At 40.1% G+C, this 14,158-nt stretch overlaps 1 non-coding gene across 1 annotated transcript; it reads left to right on the forward strand.

Moving 5' to 3' along the window:
- The first annotated feature begins 501 nt into the window (after positions 1-501).
- On the forward strand, positions 502-605 carry LOC118759275 (U6 spliceosomal RNA). Its single transcript, XR_004996079.2, has one exon. It is a non-coding gene; the product is annotated as a U6 spliceosomal RNA (small nuclear RNA).
- Positions 606-14,158: the final 13,553 nt, after the last annotated feature.

Below are 14,158 nucleotides of genomic sequence, written 5' to 3' on the forward strand. Positions count from 1 at the left end.
GTCGGTCTCTGTCAAGACAATGAGGATGTTTGATGCAATGTGATGTGTAACACCAAGGACTGTTAATTGATTCATCAATGTCCCTGTGTGTGAACAGGTGTGATGAAGCATAAAGAAACATATGACATATATGTGGCAGAGTTAGCACATACCAAGGATTGGGACTATCACAGATGACTCAACTACCATCTACCTTTATCTGAATGCCTGTCCTAGACCATCTCTCCTAGTAACTTCAGGGAGAATCCATAATGAGGCAGGTTCCATAGTGATGCCCACACAAATAGGATGGATATATACAGAGCACACTGAATTTTGGAGGCTAGATTTTCATAGATGAAAGGGGCAATTTCTGACCTATATTAAAGACCAAAGATCATTTCTAGACATACAGTTTTTTTTTAACTGAAGTAAGTGCATCCCTCACCAAATTCCATTTTTTAAAAACAAAAATCCTATATAATTGGAGAGTCCTTCAGTCACTTTAAAAGTAGCCTCACTGTGCTCACTTCGGCAGCACATATACTAAAATTGGAATGATACAGAGATTAGCATGGCCCCTGCACAAGGATGACACGCAAATTCGTGAAGCGTTCCATATTTTTTTAAAGTAGCCTCACCAAAATATAACCATAATGAAAACCCTAGATAAGAGCAGAAAACCCTAGATAAGAGCAGAAAACCCTAGATAAGAGCAGAAAACCCAAGAGCATAATTGAGCAGCTACAGCCAGAGAGTGAAAATATCTCTGCAAAGGGGAAGGAAAATATTTGCATAAAGGCTCTGCAAGCCACTTGTGGCCTCTCACTTCTTGTCCTCTACCAGGTGTCTCTGGTAATTTGCAATCTGTTTTCTTTGTGGTAACCAGTGAGAGGCTGGTAAGGGAGAATATCACCAAGCAGGCCTTGTGCATCAGTAACTTTCACACTTGGATCATTTCTGGAAGTGCAATAGCCAGCTCATGCACCGATTCTTTCCTGTATCTCATACCTGTTCCTGGTGCTGGAGCTTTTCTGCATTCTTTCAGAGCATTAAAGCTCTGTGGTAGTGGAAGTGTGTAGGCAGCAGGGATCAATGAGTCTCTGAAAGGAAAGGATAGATAGAATAATGATGTGCAAGGTACTACCTGTGATCAATACCATTGAAAAGCGGGAAGAAGAAGAGGGTGGGACAGAGGGGGATGAGATTTTGGTGTAAGTCAGAGATCAAGAATATCATCGACTTATAACGTAGTGTGAAGCTGTGGGACAGATGAAGCCCATCAATTTTGCCACACAGTGAACAACTGGCCCCAGTTTTCCCAGGACTAATTTAGCATTGTAGGGACCACCTCCTGGGAGTCCCTCGTCCCCAGGGAAAACCAGGAGAGTTGGTCACCCAGTCTTGTACCCTGTTAGGCGGCTCAGGTTTTGATGTTGACACAGACTTGAAGGAGCCAGAGGTGAAGAACATGTGCTGATTCCACAGCAGAGAATGGTGGGAAGGCCTGTCTGGCCTGATTCTACCACAGAAAGACTGCTGTACTCTATAACTGAGAGGCTTGGCTCGTTGCCTTTCTTCCTCCTGACTCTGGTCCACCTGCCATGTTTCCAAATAATTTTCATAGTTGAAAATTCATGACCAAGGACAAGGTCAACCGAAAGTCTCAATTTTCTGTCTTGTGAGGTTTTCATAAAGATTTAATTGTGTGAATCACTCCAAAGTTCATGTGCTTGCATATCATATGCAAATTTATTTATATAATCAGCATAAAATAGCTTATTAAAGGGATGAGCCAGCATTAATTTCATGGAGGAGGACATCTCTCACCCTGGTAAATAACCTCAATCAACCTCCATTCTGGAAAAAATTTTGCCTCTTTGTACCTACCTTTTAGTCTGTCTGTTAGAGGCATCTCTTACCTCTACCGGCTCATGGGACAGCTTGCATGTCTGTGCAATCCAATGAATGGAACAGCCCCCAGCCAGCTCCTGTGAAAATCTGAGTCAAATAAGGAATGGGAGGATTCAACAGCCTGTGTTCAACAAGGTCCCTGCAATTCCAGCTGTGGGCAAAGAAAGGCTAATGCTGACTGAGCCTGAAAAAGTGCAGTGGAAGGCAAACAAATAAATGATTTAAGGTTTTGGAAGAAAGACTTGTGAAGAAAGCTTGACCTTAACCTCTGGAGCTTAGAGCAAAGCTCTACTGAGTGAAGGTGGGTTGCAGTAGTAAATTGGTCTGGACAAAACACATAGAGAGTCATTATGAGAGGAGAAACCCTCTTCACCTTGTTGGGGCAGTGACTGCTGATAAGACACATCCGTGAAGTGTAGCCTGCTGGGAGGAACTGGGCTAAATTCAAGGACAATTAAGGCAAAAGCTCAGGGCTATGATATGGGGGTCAGCTTGCCAGGCTATTTTATGAGCTGCTTGCCCATAGTTGATTGGTTCAATTGGACAAAATAGGGAATTAATGAGGCCAAAGGCAGGAGGCTGAGTTTCTGCAAAGGCTAGCTGGCTTTGTGCATTCCAGCACTAGGTCTGACCATGCAGCCTACACAAATGTGGTTACTTGATACCAGTGTCTCTTCATGCTTACTCACTGGGGATTTCACAGAAAGTCTTAGCAACTGTGCACACACCATAATCTATATACTCTAGCCTAGTAGTAAGACATTTACTCACTTAGACCTGTATTCATTCTGTCAGCCAACAAATATTTGAGGGTCTATTCTGTAGTGGCATTGTGCTGGATACAGCTGTGGATAAGAAAGAAGACACACACTGAAGGAACAGAAAATTTACTACAGGAAAAAGGCAAAGGGAACTTACAAGTTGAAAAATGATAGTTACAAAGTGGCAGTTAATAGTTACACAGCAAAATAAGGGCAGGAAGATGAGGCGAGATGATTACTACCTGGAAGAAGACAAAAGTCTATAGAAAGTGTCTCTAAAATAAATAGATAAATTTGGGGATGAGCAGTGAGTTTTAAGGTTGAGAAATAAGCTATGTGGTCATATAGAAAGTACAGAAAAATGAAAAATTAGAAAGTGATTCTGTAGAAAACAATGAATTGTTTAAGTAACAGAGTTGACAGAATATGCAAAAGCAGACAAAATTGATAATTCAGCAGAGGTACAAAACAGATAACTTTTTCATTATAAATCTAGTAATGCTTTTTTACTTTTTAAAGATTCATTCATTTGAAAACCAGAGTTATAGAGAGAAGGAAAAACAGAGCCCTATCTGCTGGCTCATTCCCCAAGGAGCCACAATGGCAGGAGATGGCCCAGGCCAAAGCCAGGAACTTGATCTGTGTCTCCTTTGTGGGTTCAGGAGACCAAGTACTTGTGCCATCATCCTCTGACACATTCCCAGGAAGAGAGCTGGACCAGAGGTGGAACAGTGGATCTCGAACCACTGCCCATATGGGAGTCTGGTGCCACAGGCCACAACTTCATATGCAACACCAGAGACAAGCCCCTTCTTAAATTTATTTTTTAAATCTACCTTCTTTATCTACAGAATGTATTTAATTCTTCTCAACACAATGTATTTAGAAACAATAGTATGTAGGCATTTAAAATCTTGAAGCACACAATCTGTAACAGAGAAATTATTAGCAACTTAAATGCTCATCAGTAGGGTTGGTTAAATAAATATCAGTAAATCTATAAAATAAATGAACTATTTCAAAGCCTTTGGAAATAAAGGTTATGTTAATGTCTGTTGACATGGAAAGACCTCTCCATATATTAGGTTAGGAGATCAAGTTGCAGCATCATATGCAACAAAGTGCATGCATGTATGTACATATTCCTGTACATAAGGGTATATAGATAGACAAATGCATAAAGACAGAATAGGCTATTAACTGTGGTAAATTCCAGGGAGTTGTTGGAATAGGTCAGAAGGACTTTCATTAGTTTCTCTAAATATTTATTGTCTATATTTTTATGCTGAACAAACAGTACTTCTGTCAAAGATAAGCTCTACAAAGATAATTTAACTACAATGCAAATGAGCTCAGCTTGATTTCATTTGAAGAGGCTGAAGGCATCAGATCTGGAGGTAGTACTAATGGACAAGTGTTATGAGGACTTGAAATAAGACATCACTGACAAGAATATTAAAAGTGGAGTTATAGAAGATGGGTGTAAACTTAGCATTGGTTTTCTAGTAATGATGAAGATTGGTTTTGATAGTGTGTGCTATCATGACCAGGACTCAGAACTCCCCAAACAATGAGTATCTTGGTGAAGAACCTAGGGTAATCTGTCTCCAGTGAGTAAGTTTCATGGCTGTAATAGTTTGGTATCAAGCCAACTTCAGCTTTCAAACTCCAACAGAAAGCAATTGTATCTAGCAACTGCACTTAGTTCTTCATTACATCCAGGTATCCTGGGGCCCATTCACTTGGTCATCACCTTTAAGGGTTTCCCATGCTCTTCTGGGACTATCAGCAAAGAAAGTCAATACAAACTGGAATGCAGAATAGGCGATACAAGTATTTAGATCCCAAATTGATCCTGTCTGATGTCATTGTCTGAGGAGACCATAGAGGGACAGGGCCATAGAGGATTATGAGAAAGAGAGAAGCAAAATGGGATGGTTTTCTACGCAGCTCCACATCCATTGCAGATAGGTGGAGGAGACAATACTCAGAGACTATGCCACAGCAAAGAGGTAGTTTCACATCCTTGTTCATTGCAGCACCACACACACATCTAAACATTATGGACTCAATCTAAGTGCCCACAAACAGAAGAGTAACTAAAAAAGTGTAATTCGTATATAGATATAGATATTATAGATATACATATAAATATAGATATGATGAAATATTACTCAGCCATAAAAAATCAATCTTGGTGCTGTAGCAAAATGGATGTGACTGAAAGTCTACCCAAGCTTGAAACTCTGGAGCTAGGATTAGATAGGAGAGATGAAAGAAAAGGAAAAGATTCATGAAGGACTTGGTGATAGAAGCAAAGGGACAAGAATTAGAAGAAAACCTTCAATTCTAAGCTATTCCCCAAATGTGATGTAAATTGTTTCTAAATAGCAAAATCTATTACATATAAATCAAAAAATCCTTTTGTGGGTCTGTGGAGTGGGCATATTTTAACATAAGATATATCATCTACATATAGGAGAAATAATCATGACATAATCCTGAACGTTCAAAGCATCGAAACAATCCACGAGGGCCCAGTGTAATAGCCTCCCCTTGTATCCTCCAGGATCCCATATGGGTGCCAGCTCGTATCCCAGCTACTCCAGTTCCCATTCAATTCCCTGCTTGTGGCCTGGGAAACCAGTAGAGGAGAGCCCAAAGCCTTGGGATCCTGAACTCATGTGGGAGACCCAGAAGAAGTTCTTTGCTCCTGGCTCCGGGCTTCAAATCAGCTCAACTCAGGCCATTGCAGCCCCTTGGAGAATGAACCAGTGGATGAAAGATCTCGGCCTCTCTGTCTTCTTCTCCCTGTATATATGTCTTTCCAATTTAAAAAATTTAACTATTTTTAAAGCAATTCATGAAGAAGCAAGTAGGTTAACTTCACATGAATCCTTGGAGAGAAAACTCATTCTAATCACTGTATTGGATTATGATAAAATCACTAAGATTCCTGGAACATAAGGTTCACAGAAATCATCATTACAAGCCATGGAGCACAGCAGGGAAGGGTGGTGGAATGTATCTGTGGGGTGCAAGGAATTCCCAACAATTGTGAGAACTCCCACTTGAAGGAGAGGCAGAGAAATATCATTTACTCACATTTCCTGAAAGCAGAAAATTGCAGCATTTGTTGAATAGCGAAAGTGACAACCACAATGCATACAGTTGAACGTCTCTTTTTTTTTAAAGATTTATTTTATTTTTATTGGAAAGTCAGGTATACAGAGAGGAGGAGAGACAAGCAGCCACAATGACCAGAGCTATGCCAGTGTGAAGCCAGGAGACTGGAACCTCTTCTAGGTCTCCCATGCTGGTGCAGGGTCTCAAGGCTTTGGGCCATCCTTGACTGCTTTCCAGGCCACAAGCAGAGAGTTGGATGGGAAGCAGGACTGCCAGGATTAGAACTGTTGCCTATGTGGGATTCCAGTGTAAACAAGGCAAGGACTTTAGGTGCTAAGCTACCATGCTGGGCCTTTTTTTTTTTTTTTTAAGATTGTTTAGAAAGAAGTGCATAAAGATTTGGTCTAGTGTAGTTTAGGATATTGCTATCATAAAATCCTCCTTAGAGTCTTACACTTTCCAGTGCTTTATTTACCCTTCAAAAATTCTACCCCGAGGTAGAATTTCCAATCCCTCATCACTCGGTGTGTTATTGTTTCTCTGTAAACAGAGAAACATCCCTAGCCAGAAAGTGCCAGGAGAACAGAAATAGAGCCTACACCAGCAGAAGCTTTCAGGGAGTGATCTCCATCATGTGTGTGGCCTAAGGGGAGGATCACACATGGACTCCGGATTCAAGTGGGGCCACTTCGCTGTGGACAATAATCTTCAGGGCTTGGGCACCTCTTCTGGGCATGTGTCCAGAGTAGCTTCTTTCTGATTTTTTAAAAGGTTTTTTTTTCTTTATTGGAAAAGCAGATTTACAAAGAGATGGAAATACAAAAAGAAAAATCTTCCATCTCCCACATGGGTGCAGGGGCCCATAAACTTGAGCCATCCTCCATTGCTTTCTCGGGTCATAAGCATAGGACTGGATTGGAATTGGAGTGACTGGGTCATGAAGCAGCACCCACACAGGAGGCTGGTGTTGCAAATAGAGGCTTGACCTGTTGAGACACCATGCCAGCCCCCAGAATAGTTTCTACTGCAGCATTCAGAGTTCCATCTGCTAAGCATGGCCATGGCTTCAGGAGTCTGGGTGTGAGTCCTAGATCTGCTGCTGGTGTCCTTGTGAGTCTGCGTTATGTTCTCTGTTCTGTGATTCAGTTTAGGGTGAACTGAAATGTGGATAAGAGTAACTACTATGTAGGGTGATCCATGCTCATTTCTCAAAAGTGTTATCAATTACTGTCAGCTTGTTACTTCACAAAATGTTCTCCTTTACCCCAGGTTTCTAAACAAAAATATTCCAATTTCTCCGAGATGCCCATCCCCAGGAAAAGCATAGAGACACATAAGACTTCCAGTTAACTGCTTCCTTGCCTGGTAAAAGACAGATCTTGCCAGGTGGAAATCCTATGTTCCAAAGAAGAAGCTCCATGACACAAGGGAAGAGCTTGACTTTTGCACCCAGCTTTGAATGTAAGCTCTTTTATTAACCATGTGAGTGAGCTCTGGCAAGCTTCCGAAGCTTCCGAGCCTTGTTGCTTCCTCTACAGGCCAGGGACAGTGTACAACTCTAAAATGACAGATAATACATGTTCAAAATCCGTATAGAGTTTCTGTGTCTTGGTAGGCACTTGGTAATATACCTGGAATTTTGATTCTTACTAATCCATCTGAACAGTGACTTATTCTTGTGACTCGTAAGAGGTTGTGTGTATACATAAAACACACATATATGTTCACACACATACACAAACACACTCATATGTTCTTCTTTTAGGTCTGGGCTGGCCATGCTTGTGATTGTATTCTGCTTCTCAAGATGATTGTATTCTGCTTCTCAAGATAGAAATCCATCTAGCTATTTTAAGAGCAATGAGGTTTGATGAGAGAACTTACATGGAAGGATAAAATAGGAGGGAAACCATAATGCCCAATGATCCAACTGCACAATAGTCTACAAACAGTTCTGAAGTTTACAAGATACTTCTGCCAAATTGCCCCAAGTCAGGTTCCAAGCAGTGATATAAACTGATAGTTCAAACAGAGTCCTAAGCCAGAGTCCTTCACTGTAGGCCACAAACGATTTCTAGGATATTCTTTCCTGGCTCCTTGATGAGTTTTCTGCATCCCTAGGTAGTTGGACAAAGAGTATAGTTAGTATCAGTTAGCATCATTAGACTCCCATGCAAGGGTCAGTCCCACCAGTGACCAAACCTTCCGAGTTTCTAGGGCACAGTCATTTGGCCCAACAAGGTCTTCGGCTGTTTTTTTTTTTTTTTTTTTTTTTCTTTTACCATTTGTGAACTTTGTTATAGAGCTAATTCCAGATGCCAAATTCATGAGACACTAAAAAGCAAAACCAGTAAAAATTGATTCCTAATCATTAGAGTATCTCTTGGACTATTGCCTTTCTCTTGAAGTGAACTAAGATTAAGACTAATTTATATCGATTTTTAAAATCTAAATTGCACATTCTGCTAACTACATCCAAAACACAGAGGTGAGTTTTATATTATTGTTTAAGCCCTTTGGAAAGCCTAAGTGCGGGCATTGATGGGTGACCCCAGCCTGCGCTAAGAAAGATTTTACTGCTCTTAGTGCTTTATCTCATTTTAGGTGCTTCCTTAAGAACCAGGCAACTGACTTCACACACGTATCTTTTTTTTTTTTTTTGAGAATCTTAGTTTTCCTAATAACCCACTCTACACCAAACTAAAAGGAGATGGGACTGAAGAAAACAAATGGATATGGGGGTAAGAGGAAGTATAAACAATTGTTTCCAGGCAAATTCTGGATGTTGTGATATTTGCCAAAATAAAGTATACTATACAGTAAATACTAATGAATAGCCCTACTGAAATGTACTAATCAAGGAAACTCTGATGACGTTAACCAAAGTATTTGTTGCCACATTAGATGTTTCTTTGTTCACAATTTTAAGTGAAATTGTTTGGCTTTCTTGAGAATCTTCCTGGTGACTTGAAAAATTTGCCTAAAACCCCCAACACACACATACAAAACCCTAGAGATGGATTCTTACTAGTCTACACTAGAACTTGGAAAACTTCTTACAGGCCCTTCTTGTCCTGTAAGAGAATTAAAACAAAACAGATACAGAACCCTAATTGTGCATTTCACATTGCTGCTGCCTTGTGTATGTATGTGTGAAATTATAACTTGCATATTGTTTAAACTAGCTTACCTCACATTGGCTTGACTTGCATTCTAAGTTCAGATCAAGTATCATTAATAATTATTAATATTGATAATCTTCTAGCTAATAAATTTGTTCTGCATATGTAGGGACTCTTGAACCCTTCAGTCTCTCCATTGATTTTGACCAGTGTCTGGGAGAGTCCAACTTGTGCTGAAAGTTTAAGGAACATCTTTTTCTGCACTATTCTGCAAGTTCTGATGTGTGGTGAGCTAACCACTGCTTGGTAGAACTGTCTGCCAGTATTTCTAAGGTATTGCCACCTAACTTAGGTGTCAACCCCAATATTCTTCCTATTCTAACTTGTCTTCTATCTTATACTTCAGCCAAGCTATGTTCTGAACAAAAATGTGAGAAATTCTCCATTCCTTGTCTTCAGAGTGAGCTAAGTTACTGCAACAAAGACAACCCAACGTATAAGAAGCTTCAAAGAATAAAGACACGTATTTTTTCTCACACAAAATAATCCAGTGTGAAAATGTAGTTTAGTGGAGAAGAACTGGGAGTAGGAAAATGAGTTCTTTGTCTTTTCAAGGACCCCAGCTAATAATCATTCTATGCTTAAATAGATAACTTCTAGGTCATTCATGTAACTTCTCTTTCAGGGAGAAGAGAAAACAGGGGGGAGCGAATGTCAGAGAGAGGCAGGCATGAAAGTCACAAACAATGCTCCACTCACATTCCACTGGCAGACTGTGTTCATGTGACCACACCTGGCAAGAGACCCTGGGAAATAGAGTGGGCAGCCATATACCAAACAGTGAACCATATGCTATAGAAGAGGGAAATGATGAAATCCTTAACATGCTATCACATAGATCTCAAAGATTGTCAGTGTATCAAATATTTCAAAACCTAAGAAAAGCTGTTTCCATTCTAATGTCAAATATTATTTCCTTCTTTATGTTGTGCTGGAAGTTTAAGTATCATTCCAACTGGTTTTTGAAGTTGAATATTAGGAAAGGGTTTCTGTGCTTGTTTTATGGCAAAACTAGTCTTTGAGAGCTAAAGGGGTTTGGATTATTCAAATGAGACCTGAAAGACTCTCCTGGTCCAAAAGTGGCTCGTTTAAGAGAGTCAGTAAGCTTTGCTCTTTATCGAATAAAGTTTGCCTTTACACTTTAAGTGTTGCTATTATTAACAGATGAAAAATCATGTATGTTAATGCAAACTGACTAATTTATTATTATTATATGGCATAGCTAGGCAATAGTCACATATATTTCTCCTTGCTCACGTGTTCTTATCGGCCATTGGCCAACATACAGCAGGAGACCAAATGTCAAAGGCACTAGGGAAATAGCCAGCTGGGAGGCGTCAGGAGGAGACAGGTAGCTGTCTTCTACTCCCCTCCACTCTTCCTTTTGCTCTGACTGTAGAGACATCCTGCTGTGTGACTTCCAGCTAGATTTAGCCAGTGGGAAATATCACAAGAGATGAGAGGCCAGGAGGAACTGAAGAAAGGGTCTCTCTTCCCTGCTGTGTTGCGGATTCTTTGAAAAGTATCACCAGCTCTTGCCCCAAGCAGCTTGAAGGTCTTTATTGTGATTCCTTTCTCCTTCAAGACTCTATAGTTCTCAAGTACCTGATAATTTTCAAAGTTGTCTTCAGGCTAATCATTTATGAACCAAAAAAAGAGAAAATCGCCAACTATCCTGAACTGCCAGGCCCTACTGGAAGGGCAAGGCCTCTCTGCACATGGGCCAAAAATAACCTGCAGGTCACTGCCACCACAGACTGGCAAAACTTGCACTGTATCACTCTAAATGCACAATGCATATCAAACAGTTTTCCTCAACTGAACTTGCACAAGTTTGGGCCCTCATCAACATGAGCCAACAGTAATTTTTCTAGCATATTCCCTTCCCTTTTGCTCAGACAGTCACAGCCAGGAAAATGACTGCCCAAGTTCTCCTTGGCAATAATTGAATACCTTTGTGTCACAACTCCTTCTGGTTTTGTGCATCCCACCATGAGAGCCCCTTGCCAGGCAACCCCTACCACTTTGGCTTCTGCTCCCTCAGAGTTCTGAGCACGTAATCTCTCCCCTTGCTTTTTCACTACTAATGACAGCAAGTTTCTCCAACTTGTCTAGTCTACCTCAGCAGCCCTTCATGCTTCTTTCAACTGTACATCAACATTGTCTTCTCCTTACAATGTTCCTTCATTTGGTAAATTCATTCTTTCCAGGCCTTTACCTATGCTAAGATACATACTGGGCATCAGGTTTGCAATCATAGCAATATGGCTGAGGTTTATCCTGAGCTCTGAAACAAGCAAACCTCTATCCTAACATCCATGCACACTAACCTTGACTCTCCCCCACCCCAGTTTGGGGTTTTGGCATCACCAGGGAAACCTGGGCCAGTCTGTGGCTGTAGAAATGAGGTTTTTATTCCCCTTCTTTGTTTTGCAGATGCAAATTTTGTTCAGCACTTTGTGGTTTGTGGTTCCCCTGCTGGAGATGCAGTCAGCATCAGTGGGAAAGTTAATCAATCCCTTCTGAAGCATGCAAAACACCGGGATGCTGTTTTCTGCAGATCAGAAAGTCTTTCCAGAGCTACAGATGTCCAAAATGTCTCCAGTGCCAATGAGAGAGAGTACTCTCAATAAAGACAAGACTAACAATTATAGGCTCTTCCACTGTCTAAAAAACCTTCTAGTGATACTAACAATATATCATGTGCCATTATGCTTGGTGAAATAAGCCAATTCCCACAGGATAAATATCGTATCTTCTCTCTGATATAAGGAAATCTTCATGAAAATTACAAGATATATAGATAAACAAGATATATAGATAAACATGCATGTACAGAGTCATCTAGAGGAACTGTATAATAGACTACCATATCCAGATGTGAAGATACAATGCAGTATGCTCTCTACTTCCAAATCAAAGATGGACTCCCAATGAAATTATTAAAAAATAACTTGGCAATAGAATGCTGGACTTTCTGCCACTGTCCATACCCACAATGTCAGGATACACTTAAATAGCAGAATGATGGGCCCATGACTGCCTTTGAAAGACTATACTATTGCAATAATATAAGAGAAATTCTGGAGCAGGGGGAAGGGGGCAGGGAATGAACTTGGGGAAGAGAGAGAGAAAATTCCAGAGTCTATGCAACTATATCATAAAACAATATAAATTTAGATTAAATTTTTAAAAACCAATATAATATGTAACATTCATAGCACATATTTTGTGCCACGCTGTGCTCCCACGAATTCACTCATCTGAAGTACTCATATAGGAGAGAGGGAATATATCTTGAGGAAAAGAGGGAAAGCTTTCTGTTTTGATTTGAGAACTGGAGAACATTGAAATAGAAAGGAATTCCCAGGTCACTGGACCCGTCCTTCTTTCCATGGAGAGGAAGAGTGACACAGTGTGTCTCTCCACATTCCTAGGGATGAGGAAAATGCCATTTTCTCCTTCAAACATCCTGAATTTGTAAGTCAATACAAAGCTGTAAGTGATCACCCTAGCAAACCTTTGAGTCCATTAGGCTGATACAGGAAAGGGAAACGTATCTCAATAAAAATCGTCTCAGTGGTTGGCTTTTTGTGCACCAGTCACATGAGTAGTTACAGAGGAAATAGATGGGATGCATGAGCGCTGGGTTCCAGGAGCTTCATAGGTGTTTCTAACCCAAGGTGATTCCCTATAACCAATATGAATGGCACCAATCCTGGGACAGACTGAGTCACAGATGAATTGATGACCATTCCTATTGTAGTTCTACGGGAGGATCCAGAGCAACTCTCTAGACTCTAGCTCGTAAAACTTTGTCCTTAGCAGCACAGCAAATAAATACTTCAGGCTTTGTGGATCAGTTCTGTTGCAACTTTAATGTTGCTTCAGGCTTCAATCTGTGATGTTCCCATTTAACTTAGCTTGTATCTGTCACAGATCGCTTTGTCTGCTGAGAGATGAATGAGACATTGTTACACTATCTGACTTCTGTTTCTGGCAATACCATAAAATAAGAGCGGAACGTCTCCTGTTAAAGCACACATGCTGAATAAAATTTTTTTTCTGAAAAATAAAGCATTGTCTGTGCTGATAGAAAAACTAAATAATTTCTTAATGGTCAGAAAGAAAACATAGAAAGTAATAATCCACAGGAAAGAGTAATAGAACCAGCATTTGCCCTGGAGAAATGTCAGTTGTGGCTGTCTATAATCAAAGTTTTAATAGATCTCTAAGGGAAATGGGTGACATAGCCTATGGCCTTACAAAAGTGAGAGGTTGGATTGAGGACCCACCTTCACGCAGGATCTGTAAGAATCATATACTCAGTACAGGGAAATGAAAAAACATTCCTCATTCAACCGAGGCAAATTGTTAATGTACCTGCTCATCTCAGCATTAGTTATGAATAGGTGAAAAAGAAAAAGGTATTTCCCTCTAAGTTGCACTCATGCAGGTCTGGGATGAAATGTACAACAAATATATTACCCAAAGGAAAAGTAACATTCAGGCCTCAGTTAGCTGTACTGTAAAATTGGGGAATGCACGAGACTTCTATTCAGAACATGCAGTTTAAAATTAGACCTCAAATAATTTGGGGGGTTAAACATAAGTACCTCAAGAGTTCATGTTCTTATCTTTAGAGCACCTCTTTAACTTTCAGTGAAAGATTTTTGCAAATGTGGTTATGCCAACGGTCTTGATACAGGAAGATCACACTCTATTATCCAAGTAAACTTTAAGTAAAATCAGAATTGTCCTAACAGAAGGATAATAGAAGCAGAACAAACAAGGATGTGAAGGCATCATTTCAAGATGCTCCTCCAGTCTGGACGATGGAAGAAGGGAACATGAGTCAAAAAATACAACAACTCGGTTCTTGAAACTGAGAGCAGGAATTTATTATGTATTAGAACCTGCATAGAGGTGTCTATCAAAGGAAATTTTTTTTAGAATTTCAGCTTCTGAAATAGTAGGAGAGTAATTTTTTTCAATCTAAGCTAACAAAATTGCAAGTAATTAATTATAGCAGCAACTGTACATTCCAAGGAATACAGCGTGCAAGGAATGTAAATGTAAAATGTTTTGAAGAATCACAGACTGTCCAAGGAAATGTCATGTGGAAAACATCTGCAGAAACAACACATTGCACAGTTGAATCTGCAGAAATAGCAGATGTTAGACTTTAGAATGCAA

This window comes from Ochotona princeps, chromosome 6 (assembly GCF_030435755.1).
Source record: "Ochotona princeps isolate mOchPri1 chromosome 6, mOchPri1.hap1, whole genome shotgun sequence".
NCBI lineage: Eukaryota > Metazoa > Chordata > Mammalia > Lagomorpha > Ochotonidae > Ochotona > Ochotona princeps.